At 41.8% G+C, this 19,591-nt stretch overlaps 1 protein-coding gene and 1 pseudogene across 4 annotated transcripts in view; both read left to right on the forward strand.

The window, feature by feature from the left end:
• The window catches only part of LOC139535608 (protocadherin alpha-C2-like), a 71,589-nt gene that overhangs the window by 16,003 nt on the left and 35,995 nt on the right, over nt 1–19,591 (forward strand). The window lies entirely within an intron of this gene.
• LOC139540014 (protocadherin alpha-3-like) lies at nt 396–19,511 on the forward strand (annotated as a pseudogene).

The raw sequence follows: 19,591 nt of genomic DNA on the forward strand, positions 1-19,591 counted from the left end.
GGCTTTTTTATTGAGGTTTTGGAGCAGTGGCTTCTTCCTTGCTGAGCTGACTTTAAGGTTATGTCGATATAGGACTCGTTTTACTGTGGATATAGATGCTTTTGTACCTGTTTCCTCCAGTATCTTCAGAAGGTCCTTTGCTGTTGTTCTGGGATTGATTTGCAGTTTTCATTCCAAAGTACGTTCATCTCTAGGAGTCAGAACGCGTTTCCTTCCTGAGCGGTATGATGGCTGCGTGGTCCCATGGTGTTTATACTTGCGTTATATTGTTTGTACAGATGAACGTGGTACCTTCAGGCGTTTGAAAATTACTTCCAAGGTTGAACCAGACTTGTGGAGGTCTACAATTTTTTTTCTGAGGTCTTGCATGATATCTTTTGTTTGATTTTCCCATGATGTCAAGCAAAGAGGCACTGAGTTTGAAGGTAGGTCTTGAAATACATCCACAGGTACACCTCCAATTGACTCAAATGATGTCAATTAGCCTATCAGAAGCTTCTAAAGCCATGACATCATTTTCGGGAATTTTCCAAGCTGTTTAAAGGCACAGTCAAATTAGTGTATGTAAACTTCTGACCCACTGGAATTGTGAAACAGTGAATTATAGGTGAAATGATCTGTCTGTAAACAATTGTTGAAAAAATTACTCATGTCATGCACAAAATACATGTCCTAACCGACTTGCCAAAACTATAGCTTGTTAACAAGAAATTTGTGGAGTGGTTGAAAAAACGAGTTTTAACGACTTCAACCTAAGTGTATGTATACTTCCGACTTCAACTTTATATATATATACAGTACCAGTCAAAAGTTTGGACACACCTAATCATTCCAGGGTTTTTCTTTATTTTTACTATGCTCTACATTGTAGAATAATAGGGAAGGGATCAAATCTATGAAATAACACATATGGAATCATGTAGTAACCAAAAAAGTGTTACACAAATGAAAATATATTTGTATTTTAGATTCTTCAAAGTAGCCACCCTTTGCCATAATGACAGGTTTAATGGTGGTGGTGGTGGAGCTGAAGTTGGCTACCCGGTCCTGATGTTGTTCTCAGTCCCCAGCCCTCTGTAGTCACTGGTTGACTCCTCCACTATCGATGTGTAGCACCCACTTGGGAGATGCTTCTTCTGCTGCCAATACTGGCACTTAAAGCTCACCCACACATCCGTCCATTGTAACGTCACCTTCTACCATATACGTACTGCAGTCCTCTCACTTTGGGTGGGGAAAACTAGAAGTGGGTGGTGCTGAATGCATCTTTTGAATGCAAACAGTACACAGCTATAGCTAGCTAGCCAGCTAGCTTAGCAAACCAAACAAATCAATCTGCTTCCATTTCTGCAATTCTGTTGATACCAATTTTTTGAATAACTAAAATAATACATATTTATTATTTAAAAAAAATAAACACAGTAAAAACACTTGGTGTTGCTGTAAACCGTGATTATGTTGTGTTGATTAGGTTCCTCCTTCCTTCCTGCACTTCCACTGCTGAAGGCACAGTCAAGCAAGTTTGGTGAGACGAGAATGCACTCGAGATGTACTGTATGTAAAAAGAACCGCGGTATACTAGTCGAGAGATTATTCTTAACGATACTTTGCAATATAATGAAACTATCATAAACAATTTAGGCCTACAGAAGAATCGGGAAGTCCGTGGATCGTGATGGGCCTTTCCGGTAGTGCAGAATTGCCCCTCCCCCCTTGCCTGAATCCCCCCGCCTTCGCGTGAAAGTGCACGCACTCAATTCTTAATTACTGCGACTTGCTTGCTAGTTGAGATTTCTGATCACGTTAGGCTGCGATTCATTAGATTTTTTATGTCGGTTTGATACCCTGGCACGAGTAATGTCTGCAGTTTTCGGTTTGGCTATTTGTTTCAAGTCTATTAGTCTATTAATAAATCTCTTTGGCAAAATTCGTCATCTCTCCCATGTCTTATTTGACTTGTACTTGTTCAGAAATGTTTATTGCTTGCCTACATTTTACTCCGTCCTCTATGTTTAATATAACACACCTACATTAATTATTCATTTTGGTTGCCTATCGTGACGTGAAGTTTGTTCTATAGAAATTATTTGACTCTGATGTGTGCCACAGAAAGTATTTGACTCTAGCCACAAAATTAAAAAAATTAGAAAGGGGGAGGGATTTCGGCAAGACTATTTTCTCCTTCGATCCGACACATTACAGATCATTGTACATGTAATGGAAATACATGACAAGAATCCATTTTTCAGCAAACCTCTCTACAAAGTGAAAGTTCCGATTGGAACCAAAATATTATACCTCACTTCATTATATTTGGATGAGGGTATCAACAGTGACATTGTTTACACTTTTGTTGGCAACAGTAATGAAAAACGAGCTAGTATATTTGCTATTGACCCATATACTGGGAATGTATCAGTAAAAGGTCATGTCGATTATGAAGAAAACGTTGGGATTGAGTTACGAGTCCAGGCTGCAGACCAAGGCCAACCTCCAAAAACGACACATTGTAAAGTGTTGGTGGAAGTAGTCGATATAAATGACAATGCTCCAGAGATAGCAATAACATCACTCATGAGCACAGTAAGAGAGGATGCCAAGTCTGGCGCTGCTGTTGCTTTAGTAATGCTCTCAGATAAAGATGGGGGTAAAAATGGAACTGTGAATTGTCAGGTAAGTGGTAAGGTTCCTTTCCAAATTCAGTTTTCTTATAAAAATCACTACTCTTAAGTTGTAGATGGCCTTTGGATAGAGATAAATATTCTCAGTACAACATCAGTATTATTGATACGAAAGAGGGGACCCCACCTCTCTCCAGCACCAGTGTTGTTACTGTAGTGTTACATTTCTGATGTAAAAGACAACCCGTCCCATTTCCAGAACATCTTATTAACATGTATTTAAAGGAGAATAGTCCAGTGGGAGGTCTGATAGTTAGTGTAAGTGCGTATGATCCAGATGAAATGGAAAACGCGCGTGTATAATATTCTCTATCGGAAAGTAAAAGTGATAATATATCGCCATCGTCAATTGTCAACATTAACTCTATAACTGGTGAAATAACAGCATGCATTCTTTTAAATATGAAGAAGTAAAAAAGTTACAATTTCAAGTTCAGGCCACAGATTCTGGTGTTCCTCCACTAAGCAGCAACGTCACTGTCAACGTTTTTATCCAGGATGAGAATGACAACAGTCCTGTGATTCTCCCGCCCTATTCTGATCACGGCTCCGTTAATTCTGAGAACATTCCTTATTCTGCTGAAGCGGGATACTTTGTGGCCAAGATCAGGGCTGTAGACGCCGACTCTGGATATAATGCGCTGCTTTCTTATCACATCTCTGAACCAAAGGGGACCAATCTATTCAGAAGGAACCAACAACGGAGAAATACGGACTAAGAGACGCATGAGTGACAATGACTTAAAAACTCACCCGTTGGTCATTCTGGTGTTTGATAATGGAGAACCTTCCCTGTCTGCGACTGTGTCTGTTGATGTTGTGGTCGTTGAAAGTACAGGTGACACAAAGACAATTTTCAGACATCTGCCTGTAAAGGAGGAGAGTTTCTCTGATTTAAATCTCTGTCTGCTCGTCGCCATTGTGTCATTATCAGTGATATTTCTACTGAGCCTCATCAGTTTAATAGCTGTAAAATGCCACAGGACAGACGGCAGTTTAAGAAGGTACCCCAATGATCACTACACACCCTGACGGGAGCTGGTCTTACTCCAAATCTACTCAGCAGTATGACGTGTGTTTTAGTTCTGAAGCACTGAAGAGTGACGTAGTAGTTTCCCCACGCTGTTTCCACCTGCTGATGCTGATTGGAAGCTGATCAGTATTAATGGAAGGTACACTTTTCAAAGGACTCCACTCTGCCAAATATTGAGAACGTGAGGAAGGATAACTTTTCAGAAGGTATCTGTTTTTTTTATCATTGCGTTGTTATCGTTTTTTGTTTAACTGACAAAGTATTATCTTGTGGCGCAAATTCTACATACTTTGTTGGAGTTCATCCCTTCTAACTTGATGAGACAGCTGAAGTTGTCTGGGTACGGTTTTAGGTAGGTAAAATCCAGCTCTAAATTTATGAGGTGTTTGGCTCTTCAATTCAGTACCATGGACAACGATAGGCGGCTACTTGCTCTGTTATGTTTCTTTCGTATGCTATTCCTCTCTATCCGATTCATTTGTGAACCTGTCAACAAATGAAGTTTTGGGTTGTTTATTGTAGAAGCAACAACCGGTAAAGTTATTATCTGCGCATGATTGATGTTAAATCATTATCAGCAGTCTCATTAATGTCACGGGAAGTTTTGTAACTCATTTCCCCCCCATATTTTCATGTGCTAGCCAGTCTCTCACTCTACATAATGTAGTCTACTTGGTCATGTTTGCAATATCTCAGAATTCTTAATTGTTTTCGATTCCCATGTGTAATCACATGTAACTGGTGTGAAATCGCTAGCTAGTTAGCGGGAGTGCGCTCAAAACGTTTCAATCGGTGACGTCACTCGCTCTGACACCTTGAAGTAGTTGTTTCCCTTGGCTTTTGCGGAGCGTTAGGTAACAATGCTTCGTGGGAGGCTGTTGTTGATGTGTTCAGAGGGTCCCTGATGCGAGCCCAGGTAGAGGGACGGAAGCAAAACTGTTACACACACACACACACACATGACCAAACCAACTTGTTTATAGGTCGAAGATACACTATTGTTACAGTTTCATAATTTTATTTGAACTAGTACTCTGCAAAGGGTTCGTTTTGGTTTAAAATAATAATAATTAAGAACCAAGGTGGTGTAATAGAGACATAGCAGATTTACAGGGGTGGCAGGTATCCTAGTGGTTAGAGCATTGGACTAGTAACCGAAAGGTTGCAATATCAAATCCCCGAGCTGACAAGATAAAAACCTGTTCTGCCCCTGAACAAGGCAGTTAACCTACTGTTCCTAGGCTGTCATTGAAAATAAGAATTTGTTCTTAACTGACTTGCCTAGTTAAAAAAAATAAACAGCTATGTCAATAGTATTTGTGCTGTGTATATACAACACAGGATGTCGCTGTTGACCATGAACATTATTTCTAGGAGGAATAATGCTGGACTACTCATGTGAATACTAAAAAAGGAATGGAGTTGAAACCAGTCGTGTGTTTTGGGACGAGAGGAAACGCTTGTGCGTCCTGCATTACTTGGGTTGTATAAACACGGATTAGCAGAGCTTGTATTATTTTCATTTTTTCCCTTTTAGTATATTTTGGATAAGGGTTTACTTGTACAGCCATGGACCTGTGTGACCACAGAAGACGTGTTGGGATACAATGTCTTCTGCTGCTTTGTTCATGGGGATTGTGTTCCGGACAGTTCGTGTATTCAGTCTCAGAGGAGGTGGATAAAGGAACATTTGTTGGAAATATCGCCAAAGACCTAAATCTTAACGTGAGGGAACTAGAATCTAGAGAGATTCAGATAGTAACCGGATCCAAACGGAGGTATTTTGATGTCGACGTGAAGACTGGCGTTCTTTTTGTCAGTGAGATAATTGACAGAGATGCCATCTGCCCCAACTCCATAAAATGCTCCATAGATGTAGAAGCTATCATGAATCATCCCATGCGAATCCATCGTATTGAAGTAAACATTTTGGACATAAATGACAACGCGCCATCATTTCAAGAGCGCATTCACGTTATCAATATGACCGAATATGCCTCTCTAGGTGAAAGATTTCCATTACCACTTGCCGGTGATGCGGACGTTGGCAGTAAATCGATAAAAACCTACAACCTGAGCCCGAATGAATACTTTTCTCTGGATGTACAGAGCGATGGAGAGCACAGTGTGACTGCTGAGTTAGTGCTGCAGAAAGCTTTAGACCGAGAGAAACAAGCTGTGATTAAGCTGATACTGATTGCTGTTGATGGAGGAAAACCTCCACGATCTGGGACTTTAGAGATAATAATTAATGTGATAGATGTGAACGACAACAGCCCGATTTTCACTAAATCTCTGTATAAAGTCCAAGTCTTAGAAAATGTTGCATTTGGAACTTTAGTTCTAATCATAAACGCAACAGACATAGACGAAGCTGCAAACGGTGAGATTGAATACTCATTCATTGGTAACAGAGAAATGGATCTTCATAGGCTGTTTGCAGTCAATCAGCACACAGGTGAAATAACCATTAAAGGAAGTTTAGATCACGAGGAGAACCCTGCGTTTGAAATCCGTGTACAAGCAAAAGACAAGGGTAATCCACCAAGGAGTGCCCATTCAAAAGTCCTAATTGAAATACTTGATATCAATGATAATACACCCGAGATAGAAATAACATCCCTGGCCATTGCAGTCAAAGAAGATGCCGAGAAAGGAACAGCAGTGGCTTCATTGAGTATTGGAGACAAAGATGGGAGTAAAAATGGGCTCATCAAAGCTTTTATTATAGGAGATTTTCCTTTTAAATTACAGTCGTCCTATAAGAACTATTATTCTTTAGTGGTAGATGGGCCTCTAGACAGAGAGAGGGCCTCTCTTCATAACATAACTATTAAAGCCATTGATGAAGGGACCCCACCTCTCTCCAGTACTAGTGTTATTACTGTACACATTTCTGATGTGAATGACAACGCTCCACTCTTTCCGGAGCCCATAATGAACTTTTATATAGAGGAGAACAGTCCAGTGGGGGTTCGTGTTGGCAGCGTGACAGCGAATGACTCGGATATCAATGAAAACTCTCAATTGACGTATACACTATCAAAAAACAAAACACATGCCCGTTTGTCAACATTTCTAAACTTAAATTCTCTAACTGGTGAGATATTCAGCTTACAGTCATTTAACTATGAAGAAGTGAAAAAGTTCCAGTTCCAAGTTCAGGCCACAGACTCTGGTGTTCCTCCACTAAGCAGCAACGTCACTGTCAACGTTTTTATCCAGGATGAGAATGACAACAGTCCTGTGATTCTCCCGCCCTATTCTGATCACGGCTCCGTTAATTCTGAGAACATTCCTTATTCTGCTGAAGCGGGATACTTTGTGGCCAAGATCAGGGCTGTAGACGCCGACTCTGGTTACAATGCGCTGCTTTCTTATCACATCTCTGAACCAAAGGGGACCAATCTATTCAGAATAGGAACCAGCAACGGAGAAATACGGACTAAGAGACGCATGAGTGACAATGACCTAAAAACTCACCCGTTGGTCATTCTGGTGTCTGATAATGGAGAACCTTCCCTGTCTGCGACTGTGTCTGTTGATGTTGTGGTCGTTGAAAGTACAGGTGACACACAGACATCTTTCAGACATCTGACTGTTAAGGAGGAGAGTTTCTCAGATTTTAATCTGTATCTGCTCGTCGCCATTGTGTCAGTATCAGTGATATTTCTACTGAGCCTCATCAGTTTAATAGTTGTAAAATGCCACAGGACAGACGGCAGTTTCAGCAGGTGCAGCGCCCCAATGATCACTACCCACCCTGACGGGAGCTGGTCTTACTCCAAATCTACTCAGCAGTATGACGTGTGTTTCAGCTCTGACACAATGAAGAGTGACATAGTAGTTTTCCCCATTTTCGTTTCCACCTGCTGATGGTGAGCTGATCAGTATTAATGGAGGAGACACTTTTCAAAGGACAAGAACTCTGCCAAATAGTGAGAAGGTGAGCCTTTTTTGCTATTCACAATAAGTACTGGATCAGTTAGAATGAGGGTCTATTTAATTAATTCACTGCTTATAGATTTGGCTTTTATAAAAATGTTGTTGGATGATTATTGACAGTGACATTGAGTATGGTTACATGCACACAATAGTCCAATTATTTTGGATAGTCAGATTAATATCGAATTATTAGTGTGAATGTAAATGTAAGCCTATACATTGTCTTCGATTGTGAAGTGATTCAGATTTCACATAACAGCTACTGCTGCTTCATCATATGTGGTGTTAGTACTTTAGAGCAGGGCTGTCAAACTCAATCCATCCTAGTGTCTGCAGGGTTTAGTTTTTTCATTTAAATTTAGACCTAGGTGAAGAAGGTTCTCCAAATGAAATGAAATCAAATGTATTTATAAAGCTTTACATCTGCAGATGTTACAAAGTGCTTATACAGTTGTGGACAGTAGCATCAGTACTGATGTATAGTATAGGCCTATTTCAGCACCACCGTGGTGAACAGCAGCATCAGTACTGATGTATAGTATTGTCCTATTTCAGCACCAACGGTGTGGACAGCAGCATCAGTACTAAGGTATACTCTAAGTCTATTTCAGCACCACCAAGCTATAGCAAAACATCAATCAATCAATCAAATTTATTTATCAAGTCATTTTTACATCAGCCGATGTCACAAAGTGCTATACAGAAACCCAGCCTAAAACCGCAAACAGCAAGCAAAGCAGATTTAGAAGCACAGTGGCTAGGAAAAACTCCCTAGAAAGGCCGGAACCTAGGAAGAAACCTAGAAAGGAACCAGGCTCTGAGGGGTGCCCAGTCCTCTTCTGGCTGTGCTGGGTGGAGATTATAACAGAACATGGCCAAGATGTTCAAACATTCATAGATGACCAGCAGGGTCAGATAATGATAATCACAGTGGTTGTCGAGGGTGCAACAGGTCAGCACCTCAGGAGAAAATGTCAGTTGGCTTTTCATAGCCGATCATTCAGAGTTAGAGACAGTAGGTGTGGTAGAGAGAGAGTCCAAAACAGCAGGTCCGGGACAAGGTAGCACGTCCAGTGAACAGGTCAGGGTTCCATAGCCGCAGGCAGAAAAGTTTAAACTGGAGCAGCAGCATGACCAGGACTGGGGACAGCAAGGAGTCATCAGGAGAGGTAGTCCTGAGGCATGGTCCTAGGGCTCAGGTCATCCAAGAGAAGAGACAGAGAAAGAGAGAGAGAATGAGAGAGAGAAAGAGAGAGAAAGAATTAGAGGGAGCATAGTTAAATTCACACAGGACACCGGATAAGACAGGAGAAATACTCCAGATATAACAGAATGACCCTAGCCCCCCGACACATAAACTATTGCAGCCAAAATACTGGAGGCTGAGACAGGAGGGGTCGGAAGACACTGTGGCACTGTCCTGACGATACCCACGGACAGGGCCAAACAGGCAGGATTTAACCCCACCCACTTTGCCTAAGCACAGCCTCCACACCACTAGAGGGATATCTCCAACCACCAACTTACTACCCTGAGACAAGGCTGAGTATAGCCCACGAAGATCTCCCCGGCTGCACGAACACGAGGGGTCGCCAACCCGGACAGGAAGATCACATCAGTGACTCAACCCACTCAAGTGACGCACCCTTCCTTGCATGGAAGAGCACCAGTAAGCCAGTGACTCAGCCCCCGCAATAGGGTTAGAGGCAGAGAATCCCAGTGGAGAGAGGGGAACCGGCCAGGAAGAGAAACAAGGGAGATCCGTCGCTCCAGTGCCTTTCTGTTCACCTTCACTCTCCTGGGCCAGACTACACTCAATCATAGGACCTACTGAAGTCTGTCTCGACTGAAGACTTAAAGGTCGAGACCGAGTCTGTGTCTCTCACATGGATAGGCAGACCATTCCATAAAAATGTATCTCTATAGGAGAAAGCCCTGCCTCCAGCTGTTTGCTTAAATTCCAGGGACAGTAAGGAGGCCTGCGTCTTGTGACTGTAGGATACGTATAGGTATGTATGGCAGGACCAAAGAGGAAAGATAGGTAGGAGCAAGCCCATGTAATGCTTTGTAGGTTAGTAAAACCTTGAAATCAGCCCTAGCCTTAACAGGAAGCCAGTGTAGAGAGCCTATCACTGGAGTAATATGATCACATTTTTTGGTTCTAGTCAAGATTCTAGCAGCCGTGTTTAGCACTAACTGAAGTTTATTTAGTGCTTTATCCGGGTGTATCATCCACATAGCAGTGAAAGTTAACATTATGTTTCCGAATGACGTCACCAAGAGGTCAAATATATAGTGAAAACAATAGTGGTCCTAAAACGGAACCTTGAGGAACACCGAAATTTACAGTTGATTTGTCAGAAGACAAACCATCCACAGAGACAAACTGATATCTCTCTGACAGATAAGATCTAAACCAGGACAGAATTTGTCCGTGTAGACCAATTTGGGTTTCCAATCTCTCCAAAAGAATGTGGTGATCGATGATATCAAAAGCAGCACTAAGGTCTAGGAGCACGAGGACAGATGCAGAGCCTTGGTCGGACGCCATTAAAAGGTAATTTACCACCTTCACGAGTGCAGTGTCAGCGCTATGATGGGGTCTAAAACAAGACTGAAGCGCTTCGTATACATTGTTAATCTTCAGGAAGGCAGTGAGTTGCAGCGCAACAGCTTTCTAAACTTTTTGAGAGGAATGGGAGATTCGATATAGGCCAATAGTTTTTTATATTTTCTGAGTCAAAGTTTGGCTTTTTCAAGAGAGGCTTTATTACTGACACTTTTAGTGAGTTTAGTGAGTGGTACACATCCGGTGGATAGGGAGCCATTTATTATGTTCAACACAGGAGGGCCAAGCACAGGAAGCAGCTCTTTCAGTAGTTTAGTTGGAATAGGGTCCAGTATGCAGCTTGAAGGTTTAGAGGCCAAGACAATTTTCGTCAATGTGTCAAAAGATATAATATTAAAACACTTGAGTCTCCCTTAATCCTAGGTCCTGGCAGTGTTGTGCAAACTCAGGACAACTGAGCTTTGGAGAAATACGCATATTTAATTTAATTACATTTTCTTTCTAATGATCATGATGTTTTCGTCAAAGAAGTTCATGAATTTATCACTGCTGAAGTGAACGCAGTCCTCTCTTGGGGAATGCTGCGTTTTAGTTAGCTTTGCGACAGTATCAAAGTAAATGTTGGATTGTTCTTATTCTCCTCAATTAAGTTGGAAAAATAGGATGATCGAGCAGCAGCGAGGGCTCTTCGATACTGCACGGCACTGTCTATCCAAGCTAGTCGCAAGACTTCCAGTTTGGTGTAGCGCCATTTCCGTTCAAATTTTCTGGAAGCTTGCTTCAGGGCTCGGGTATTTTCCGTATACCAGGGAGCTAGTTTCTTATGACAAATGTTTTTGTTTTTAGGGGTGCGTCTGCATCTAGGCTATTATGCAAGGTTACATTTAGTTCTTATGTCCTTGGGTAGATGAAGGGAGTTTAGAAGGGCATCAAGGAATCTTTGTGTTGTCCGAGAATTTATAGCACGACTTTTGATGATCATTGGTTGGGGTCTGAGCAGATTTTTTGTTGCGATTGCAAACGTAATAAAATGGTGGTCTGATAGTCCAGGATTATGAGGAAAAACAATAAGATCCATAATATCTATTCCACGGGACAAAACTAGGTCCAGAGTATAACTGTGGCAGTGAATAGGTCCGGAGACATGTTGGACAAAACCCACTGAGTCGACGATGGCTCTGAAAGCCTTTTGGAGTGAGTCTGTGGACTTTTCCATGTGAATATTAAAGTCACCAAAAATGAGAATATTATCTGCCATGACTACAAGGTCTGATAGGAATTCAGGGGACTCAGTGAGGAACGCTGTATATGGACCAGGAGGCCTGTAAACAGTAGTTATAAAAAGTGATTGAGTAGGCTGCATAGATTTCATGACTAGAAGCTCAAAAGAAGAAAACGCAGTCATTTTTTATTTTTTTATTGAAATTTGCTATCGTAAATGTTAGCAACACCTCCACAATTTGCGGGATGCGCGTGTAATATGGTCACTAGTGTAACCAGGAGGAGAGGCCTCATTTAAATTCATCAGGCTTGAACCATGTTTCAGTCAGGCCAATCACATCAAGATTATGATCAGTGATTAGTTCATTGACTATAACTACATTGGAAGTGAGGGATCTAACATTAAGTAGCCCTATTTTGAGATGTGAGATATCACAATCTCTTTCAATAATGACAGGAATGGAGGTCTTTGTTCCAGTGAGATTGCGAAGGCGAACACCGCCATGTTTAGTTTTGCCCAACCTAGATCGAGGCACAGACACGGTCTCAATGGGGATAGCTGAGCTGACGACACTGACTATGCTAGTGGCTCCACTAAGCTGGCAGGGTGGCTAACAGTCTGCTGCCTGGCCTGCACCCTAACTCATTGTGGAGCGAGAGGAGTTAGAGCCCTGTCTATGTTCATAGATAAGATCCAGCTAGGATGGAGTCCGTCACTCCTCAGCAGGCCAGGCTTGGTCCTGTTTGTGGGTGAGTCCCAGAAAGAGGGCCAATTATCTACAAATTCTATATTTTGGGAGGGGCAGAAAACAGTTTTCAACCAGCGATTGAGTTGTGAGACTGCTGTGGAGCTCATCACTCCCCCTAACTGGGAGGGGGCCAGAGACAATTACTCGATGCCGACACATCTTTCTAGCTGATTTACCCTCTGAAGCTATTTTGCGCTTCGTGACCTCTGACTGTTTCATCCTATCATCGTTGGTGCCGACGTGGATAACAATATCCCTATACTCTCTACACTCGCTAGTTTTAGCCTTAGCCAGCACCATCTTCAGATTATCCTTAACGTCGGTAGCCCTGTCCCCTGGTAAACAGTGTATGATCGCTGGATGATTATTTTAAAGTCTAATACTACGGATAATGGAGTCGCCAATGACTATGGTGTTCAATTTGTCAGAGCTATTGGTGGAAGGCTTCGGCGTCTCAGGCCCCGTAACGGGAGTAGAGACAAGAGAAGTCTCGGCCTCTGACTCCGACTTGCTGCTTAATGGGGAGAACCGGTTGAAAGTTTTGTTGGCTGAATGAGCGACACCGGTTGGGCATTCCTACAGCATTTCCTTCCAGAAGCCATAAGAAAATTGTCCGGCTGCTGGGACTGTGCGAGGCGATTTAAACTACTATCTGTACTTCTTGGTGGCACAGACGCTGTTTCATCGTTCCCTACACTTACATTACCATTGCCTAACGATTGCGTCTGAAGCTGGGCTTGCAGTATGGCTATGGTTCTCCTGTATATTAAGAGTACAGCGACTGCAATTAGAAGGCATAATGTTAATGTTACTACTTAGCTTCGGCTGGTGGAGGTCGTGTAGAACCATGTCCAGATAAAGCGTCCGGGGTGAAAAAGTTGAATGAAAAAAGTCGACCGAGGGAAAAATAAAAAATATAAAACGGTAATTAAAAAGTAAAAACCGTAAAGTTGGCAGGTAGCAAAGAAACGTTAGCAACAAACCGCACAGCAGCACGTAAACAAGTCTACAAGTCTACATCAGCATTCTGCACTTTCCTAATTTACTGTTTGTCAAACATAGATCAACATAAAACTCAGCCTTTCCATTCTTTCCACATTTATATAGGCTTTACGATTATATTGAAGGTTATATTGCTTTACTGAACTTTACTGAACTGAACTTTAATCAGTTTGGTTCCAGATAAATGGGAATATCGTCATTAACCAAGTTTCCATCCACAGTTTTTATGGGAGTAAAGTCATACCATATATAAAAAAAATGTATGACAGCTGTGATGGAAACAGGAAGTTTCGGTACAGTTTTATAAATCCCAACAGGTAATTTGTTCGTTTGACATGGTGGGATCTTTTTCTGTCGGTAAAATGTATTATGCGAGAAATTTGTGCCTTTATGCGCAAATATTGATACAGTATAATAACCATCATATCTAAGTAACTTGGAGTCACGTTATTATATGGCGGGTGGTCCTCCCACTACGATTTAGGAAACCATACAGTTTATTAGGCTACAGATGAAACTTCACAGGGTGGTGAAAGTGAACTGTGATCTTGATGCTCCTTTCCAATAAATATTGAGGGTCTTATTCTGGTGACATGATGATCGATGCTTGACTGCGTTTGACAAATAAAAATATTCTAGCTCTTATCCATAATAATCTCATAATATAGACTATACTGCACAGCCTACCTGCACTGTATCTGAGATCTGTTGGCCAGAGCACACGTGCTAAGGCCAGAGTAGGCACATTTGCAATTTATCGCAGCGGTTTTTGTGACAAAACTATTGTTAGATTTGAAAATGCTATGGAAACATATTGAACATAATATTTTATTAGGTACATGAAAACGTCATCGAAAAAGTACATTTCGTTTGCACGACATCATCACGCACAGATTTTTATTAGCACAAAGTCCATTTGGGGGCAAAAAACACCACTGTTGGGAAAATGCATATTTTCTTTATGTGGATTCTAGTATTCACATGAAAACTAAAATTGGATGGAAACCTAGCTATATCCTCAATTTCCCATTGATCTCCAATGAGCTATTGTGTGTGTGAATAAATAGGTTTCCATCCAATTGGCAACACATTTTCATACGAATATTCTAAAATCTGCATAAAAACAATATGCACATTTCCCCACCAGAGATGTTTCCATCAAATTGACTTGTTGCCGATAAAAGGCCGTGCCTGATGAAGTAGTGGACATAAAAATAACTTTTGTGGTTAAATTCCTATGTACGGATAAAAAAATAAAAGTTAAATGGTTTTGTCAAAAAAATGTTTTGCGTCATATAGCGATTGTGCTCACACTGGTATTGGCACGTGAGCCTAAAGGCGTCTACACGCTAACCAGTGAAAACAGTTCGGAAGAGGTCGTGCATACATTATGACGACATTTTGTGACGTTTTTGTTTGTTTTAGACTTCAGTGAGGGATTTTTCGACTGTTCGGAACACAAAACATTTTCTGGAGGCAAGTCCTTTCGGCGATGATTGGTCAACAGCAGGGATACTTCAATAAAGTATTTGTTGTCATTCAACGAGAGACGACTCGTTTTCATGCACCTTTTTTTAATTGAGAAATACTACACCAAACATCTTAGTTCGATGTAATATTGCTTGACTAAGATCTCCTCGGCAAAATTAATGACAGATTTCTTGAGTTATCTCAGACTATTTCGGACTATTTTGGCTACCGTCTCAAAATGGACAAATCAATCAAATGTATTTATAAAGTCCTTCTTAACCAGCCTAAAACCCCAAACAGCAAGCAATGCAGGTGTAGAAGCACGGTACTATTGCCGTTTTTTTCTAGTTTTTCAAGCAAAGGTCTTTTAAGGCACTTTGCGAGATCTCTCTTTCCGTTTGCCTAGCTGAGTTTGGCTAGGCGCCAGCCGAACTGAAGCATTTAGCCAACAGCTCACACATATAGTGCGGGTATAGCCTATATGATACGATTATTATGGACAAAAGAGCGAGATCATTTGTATTTGTCAAATGGCAGCCAAGAATCGATCATCATGTCACCAGAATAAGACCCTTGATAGCATCACTTTCACCAGGATGTGAAGTTCATCATAATTTATTTAATCTGTACCCTAACAAACAGCATGCTTTCCCGAGTAGTATTGGGAGGCCCACACAGACTTTTCATGACTCCAAGTTTATTTCAATATGATAGTTATTATATCAGTATTTGCGCATAAAAGCGTTTCCACAGCCATTTCTCGCATAATTAATTTTACTGGCACAAAAGATCCCAGCTTGTCTAGCATATTCTGTCTTGTCTACATTTGGAATGTTTACCGAATAATGTTATGTTTCTGTCAGGTCTGTCATGACATTTTTATCCAACATGTACTTTACAGCATAAAAGGTTGGATGGAAACTTGGTTAGTATGTCACTTATTTAGCTGTGTGATTATGAACTAGGGCAGTGCATTACTGCGGTTCACAGAGGCTCCTAATGGTAGTGATGCCCTTTACACCTCCACCCACAAGCTTCAAATGGACTTTCACATTTAACTACTTGAATTGGTATTAATGTGAATATATAAAAGTTATTGTTATTAGCTCAAGTACCTAAAGTACAGTACAATCTCAATATCAGTGTGCAGTTAATCATGTATGTTAATCGTCATAGATTCAGTCTTATGGTATTCCATGCTCATTACCCGTCTCTGTGCATGGCCACTGTGGATGGGTCTGTGTTTAGAGACAGTCACAGATGTGCGGCCTGCCTGTTTAACTCACAAGTCAACCTTCATATAATCATGTTAACCTTTCTTTGCATGCTCTGTGTTTGGTCTGTCTGTGTTTGTCACAGCTTGTGTAGCCATTCTGTCATGGCCTCTCAGGGAACAAAGATAATATAGCTGTCATACTAAGGTCCAGAGGGGACTGTGACTATGTATACTGATCCAATTAATTCAAACTTACATGTAAACTTCCCATTGACATCAATGCATGATTTCAGCTTATACCATGGAATTGTTGAATACTGCTTTCTGATTGGCATGAAGGGCATTCTAGAGAGTGCATTATTTCCCTATAATTGCCTACACTCTATGCCACTGAGCTCAGCTCTGACTGTGTGTTGTGGTTCTCACTGAGGATAGGTAATGATAGCATGTTTCTGTAATGCCATCCCATGGGTCAGTTGTGCATGAGTCTTTGACAGAGGACATGGATGACTCCAGCTGTAAGTGGGTCAGGCCTGTGGTTCCGCCTGGCCCATCTGGCAGAGAGAGATACATGGATTAGAGGGTCTTGGGTCTGCAAGCCGGAGCACTGGAGCAATCCCACCTGCATTATGTGTGGAAGGCAGGAGGATTCACTCTCACTGCTGCATTGAGAGCGATACTGCAGCCTTGCTCCCTAGAGAGACACGCCTGGGCTAGAGCCCTGCTCCTCTTTCTCTCTTTCTCTGGGTCTCCCTGTCTCTCTCTCTCCGTCTCTCTCTCTCCGTCTCTCTTTCTCTCTCCGTCTCTCTCTCCGTCTCTCTCTCTCCGTCTCTCTCTCTCTCCGTCTCTCTCTCCGTCTTGCTCTCTCTCTCTCTCTCTCTCTCTGTCTCTCTCTCGCTCTGTCTCTCTCTCTCTCTTTCTCTCTCTGTCTCCCTCTCTCTCCTTGTTTCTCTCTCTCTCTGTCTCTTTCCCTTTCTTTTCTCTCTGTTTTCACAGATTTCACAGTGTCTTCTATCACCATATAGAAGCAGGATCTCATTAAAAGTGTTCTACACTTTTTTTCTCTAACTCTTTGTAAGTACTTCTAGAGTCAGTCTTACACAGAGCCCACTTCTATGTTGGGTGGCTGGGATGAGGATTATGATTAAGGCATTTCTTCACTTGTTGACCTTACAGATGAAGTGTGTCTCACACGGAGATGACACATCTCACAAAGTGGCTGTATATGTCAATATTTCACTTACTTTTTATCCCGTCTTAGTTGAAATTGAGAGTGTATGGTACATTCTTATTGTGTGATTTGTTTTCCCCAGTCCACTCCCTGAGCTGTTGTCTGATAGATTACATTTCTCTGGGAGTCGTACTGCTGGTTCTCTGGGGCGCCACAGGGACAATTACCCATGCTATATTAACACTATTGTTCAGATAGCGTCCCCGAAGATTGGTGAGTTTCTAAACTTTGTCTGTCTTTAGTTAGTAGTGCTGTAGTGCTGTCTCAGGAAGAGAGATAATCAAGTCCCTGTAGTGCAGCAAAGACAGAGGAGAGGAGAGGAGAGGAGAGGAGAGGAGAGGAGAGGAGAGGAGAGGAGAGGAGAGGGAATAGAAGAGACAGGATATCCTTTCATGCCTTCTTCTTTTGTTTGTATCTTATTAAGCGAGCCTGCTCCAAATGCCCAAGGGAATTCAGGAAGAATTTTACAATCATATTTATAGACTGATATATTTGGAAACATCTGTGTTTAATTTATACTGAGTACTGCATTTTAAGGAGGGTGTGTAATGTAATATGCCGAGTCACACACACGCATTCTCACACACATGCACACACATTGGCTTGCAGGCTGTGTAGGATGCCTGCCAGTAATATTCCACTCTGTATTTCTCCACTGCACCACTGAAGCCAGATATAGGGCTATGCTGGGGGAAAGGTGTGGCTTCAGAGACACACACTGTCACATGCAGGTCTCTCTCTGTCTTTTCTCATCCCCCACCTTCTTGTATTGTGTTCTACCCTACCCCATTCTCTTCCTATTACCCTTTTTTCTCTCTCTCTTCGCCATCTCTCTCCTCTCCGTGCCACATCACCTGTGTGCTGCTTGGACAGATGATTCACAAATGTCAACACTTCTATCGGTCATGCATCTCTTTATGTATTATTCAGCAGGGCCAGTGGGGAGGCAGCAGCATCCCTCTTACAAAAATGGTAATCCGTAGCCATCTATCTACCGTTATACAACCATCATTAGTCCACCCTCATCCATTAGTCTGCTCACATCCAAAGGTCATGGGACAGAGCCAAGGGCATAACATTATTACAGATCAGTACGAGAGAGAGAGTGAGAGACAGTGACTGACTGACTGACTGACTGAAAGATGGATGGATGGATGGATAGATAGAGAGAACACACACAGAGCTACACCTAGATATCCCATTATCTGTAGTATATCACTGCTGTAAGTATGTGATGTGTTTCTAGTCATGTCATTGTCTTCTAAGATGTATAGCATGTTCTTTATTATGCATTTCTATAGCTGCAAGGCCCAGGTCATGATAATCTAGTGTTTCTATCAGTCAGTCTTTTGCATGGCTTGGCTGGTATGTTTCTGTGGAGGGCTGCAGGTGGCAGACCAAGCTAAGCCGAGCTGGGTGCATTGGCTGCTAGCAAGTTCACTGGCGCCCTCTGTCTGTGTAGTGGTGGTGATGGAAGGGGGAAGGATGGGAGTTGTCTCTGGAAGTGTCTTTAGAAGGCTCCAATTTTAGATGTCTTACTCAGCCAAGAGATTTATCCATTAGAACTCCTCAGTGCTTGAAATTGTTTGTAGAGTTCTACCTTTTTTACGTGTCACTGATCCCCCACAATTTCTGTGTGATGGGATGATCAGCAGAGACACAGACAAAAATAAACACTGACTCAAGGCATGCTGGTTTATATTACTATGTCATAATAAATCCAGTTGACCTTGGAGGTTATGTATAAGATGCAGATTTCTGAAATTCAACAGCTACATTCATCTGCTGCCACATTCTGTGCAAGTCAGGATTTATCTCCTTGTATATAGTTCACTACCAGCTAGTTTTGTATGAGTAAGGTCCTGTTCAGGTTATTGTACTAAGACAAGAGAATGCCAAGAGTGTGCAAAGCTGTCATCAATGCAAAGGGTGGCTACTTTGAAGAATCTCAAATATAAAATATATTTTGATTTGTTTAACACTTTTTTGGTTACTTCATGATTACATATGTATTATTTCATGGTTTTGATGTCTTCACTATTATTCTACAATGTAGAAAATAGTACAAATAAAGAAAAACCCTGGAATGAGTAGGTGTGTCCAAACTTTTGGCTGGTTCTGTATAATAACACAGACTTAGAAACTAATATAACTGAATTGCTCCTCTGATAGCTAGATATATTGAGGTGTTCGGATAGACAGGGCAGAATTCAGCAGGCACTGTGAAATGTGCACTATGTTGGGACCTCATACAATACTGCAGTGAGTAATGGACACTAGAGGGCACCCAATGTCAGATCTAGTCTGTGATCACACCCTTCAGCTGCAGGCTGCGGCAGTGTCCAGTCTCGGCTTGAGAACAAGAGAGGGGGAGAGAAAGAGCTGGATAAATAAATGGAACAAGTGGGAGAATGGAGTTTGATAAAGGGAGGGATAGAGAGAGAGCGAGAGAGAGAGTTTGTCTTGAGTGGTCC

Source organism: Salvelinus alpinus, chromosome 1 (assembly GCF_045679555.1).
Source record: "Salvelinus alpinus chromosome 1, SLU_Salpinus.1, whole genome shotgun sequence".
Taxonomy (NCBI): Eukaryota; Metazoa; Chordata; class Actinopteri; order Salmoniformes; family Salmonidae; genus Salvelinus; species Salvelinus alpinus.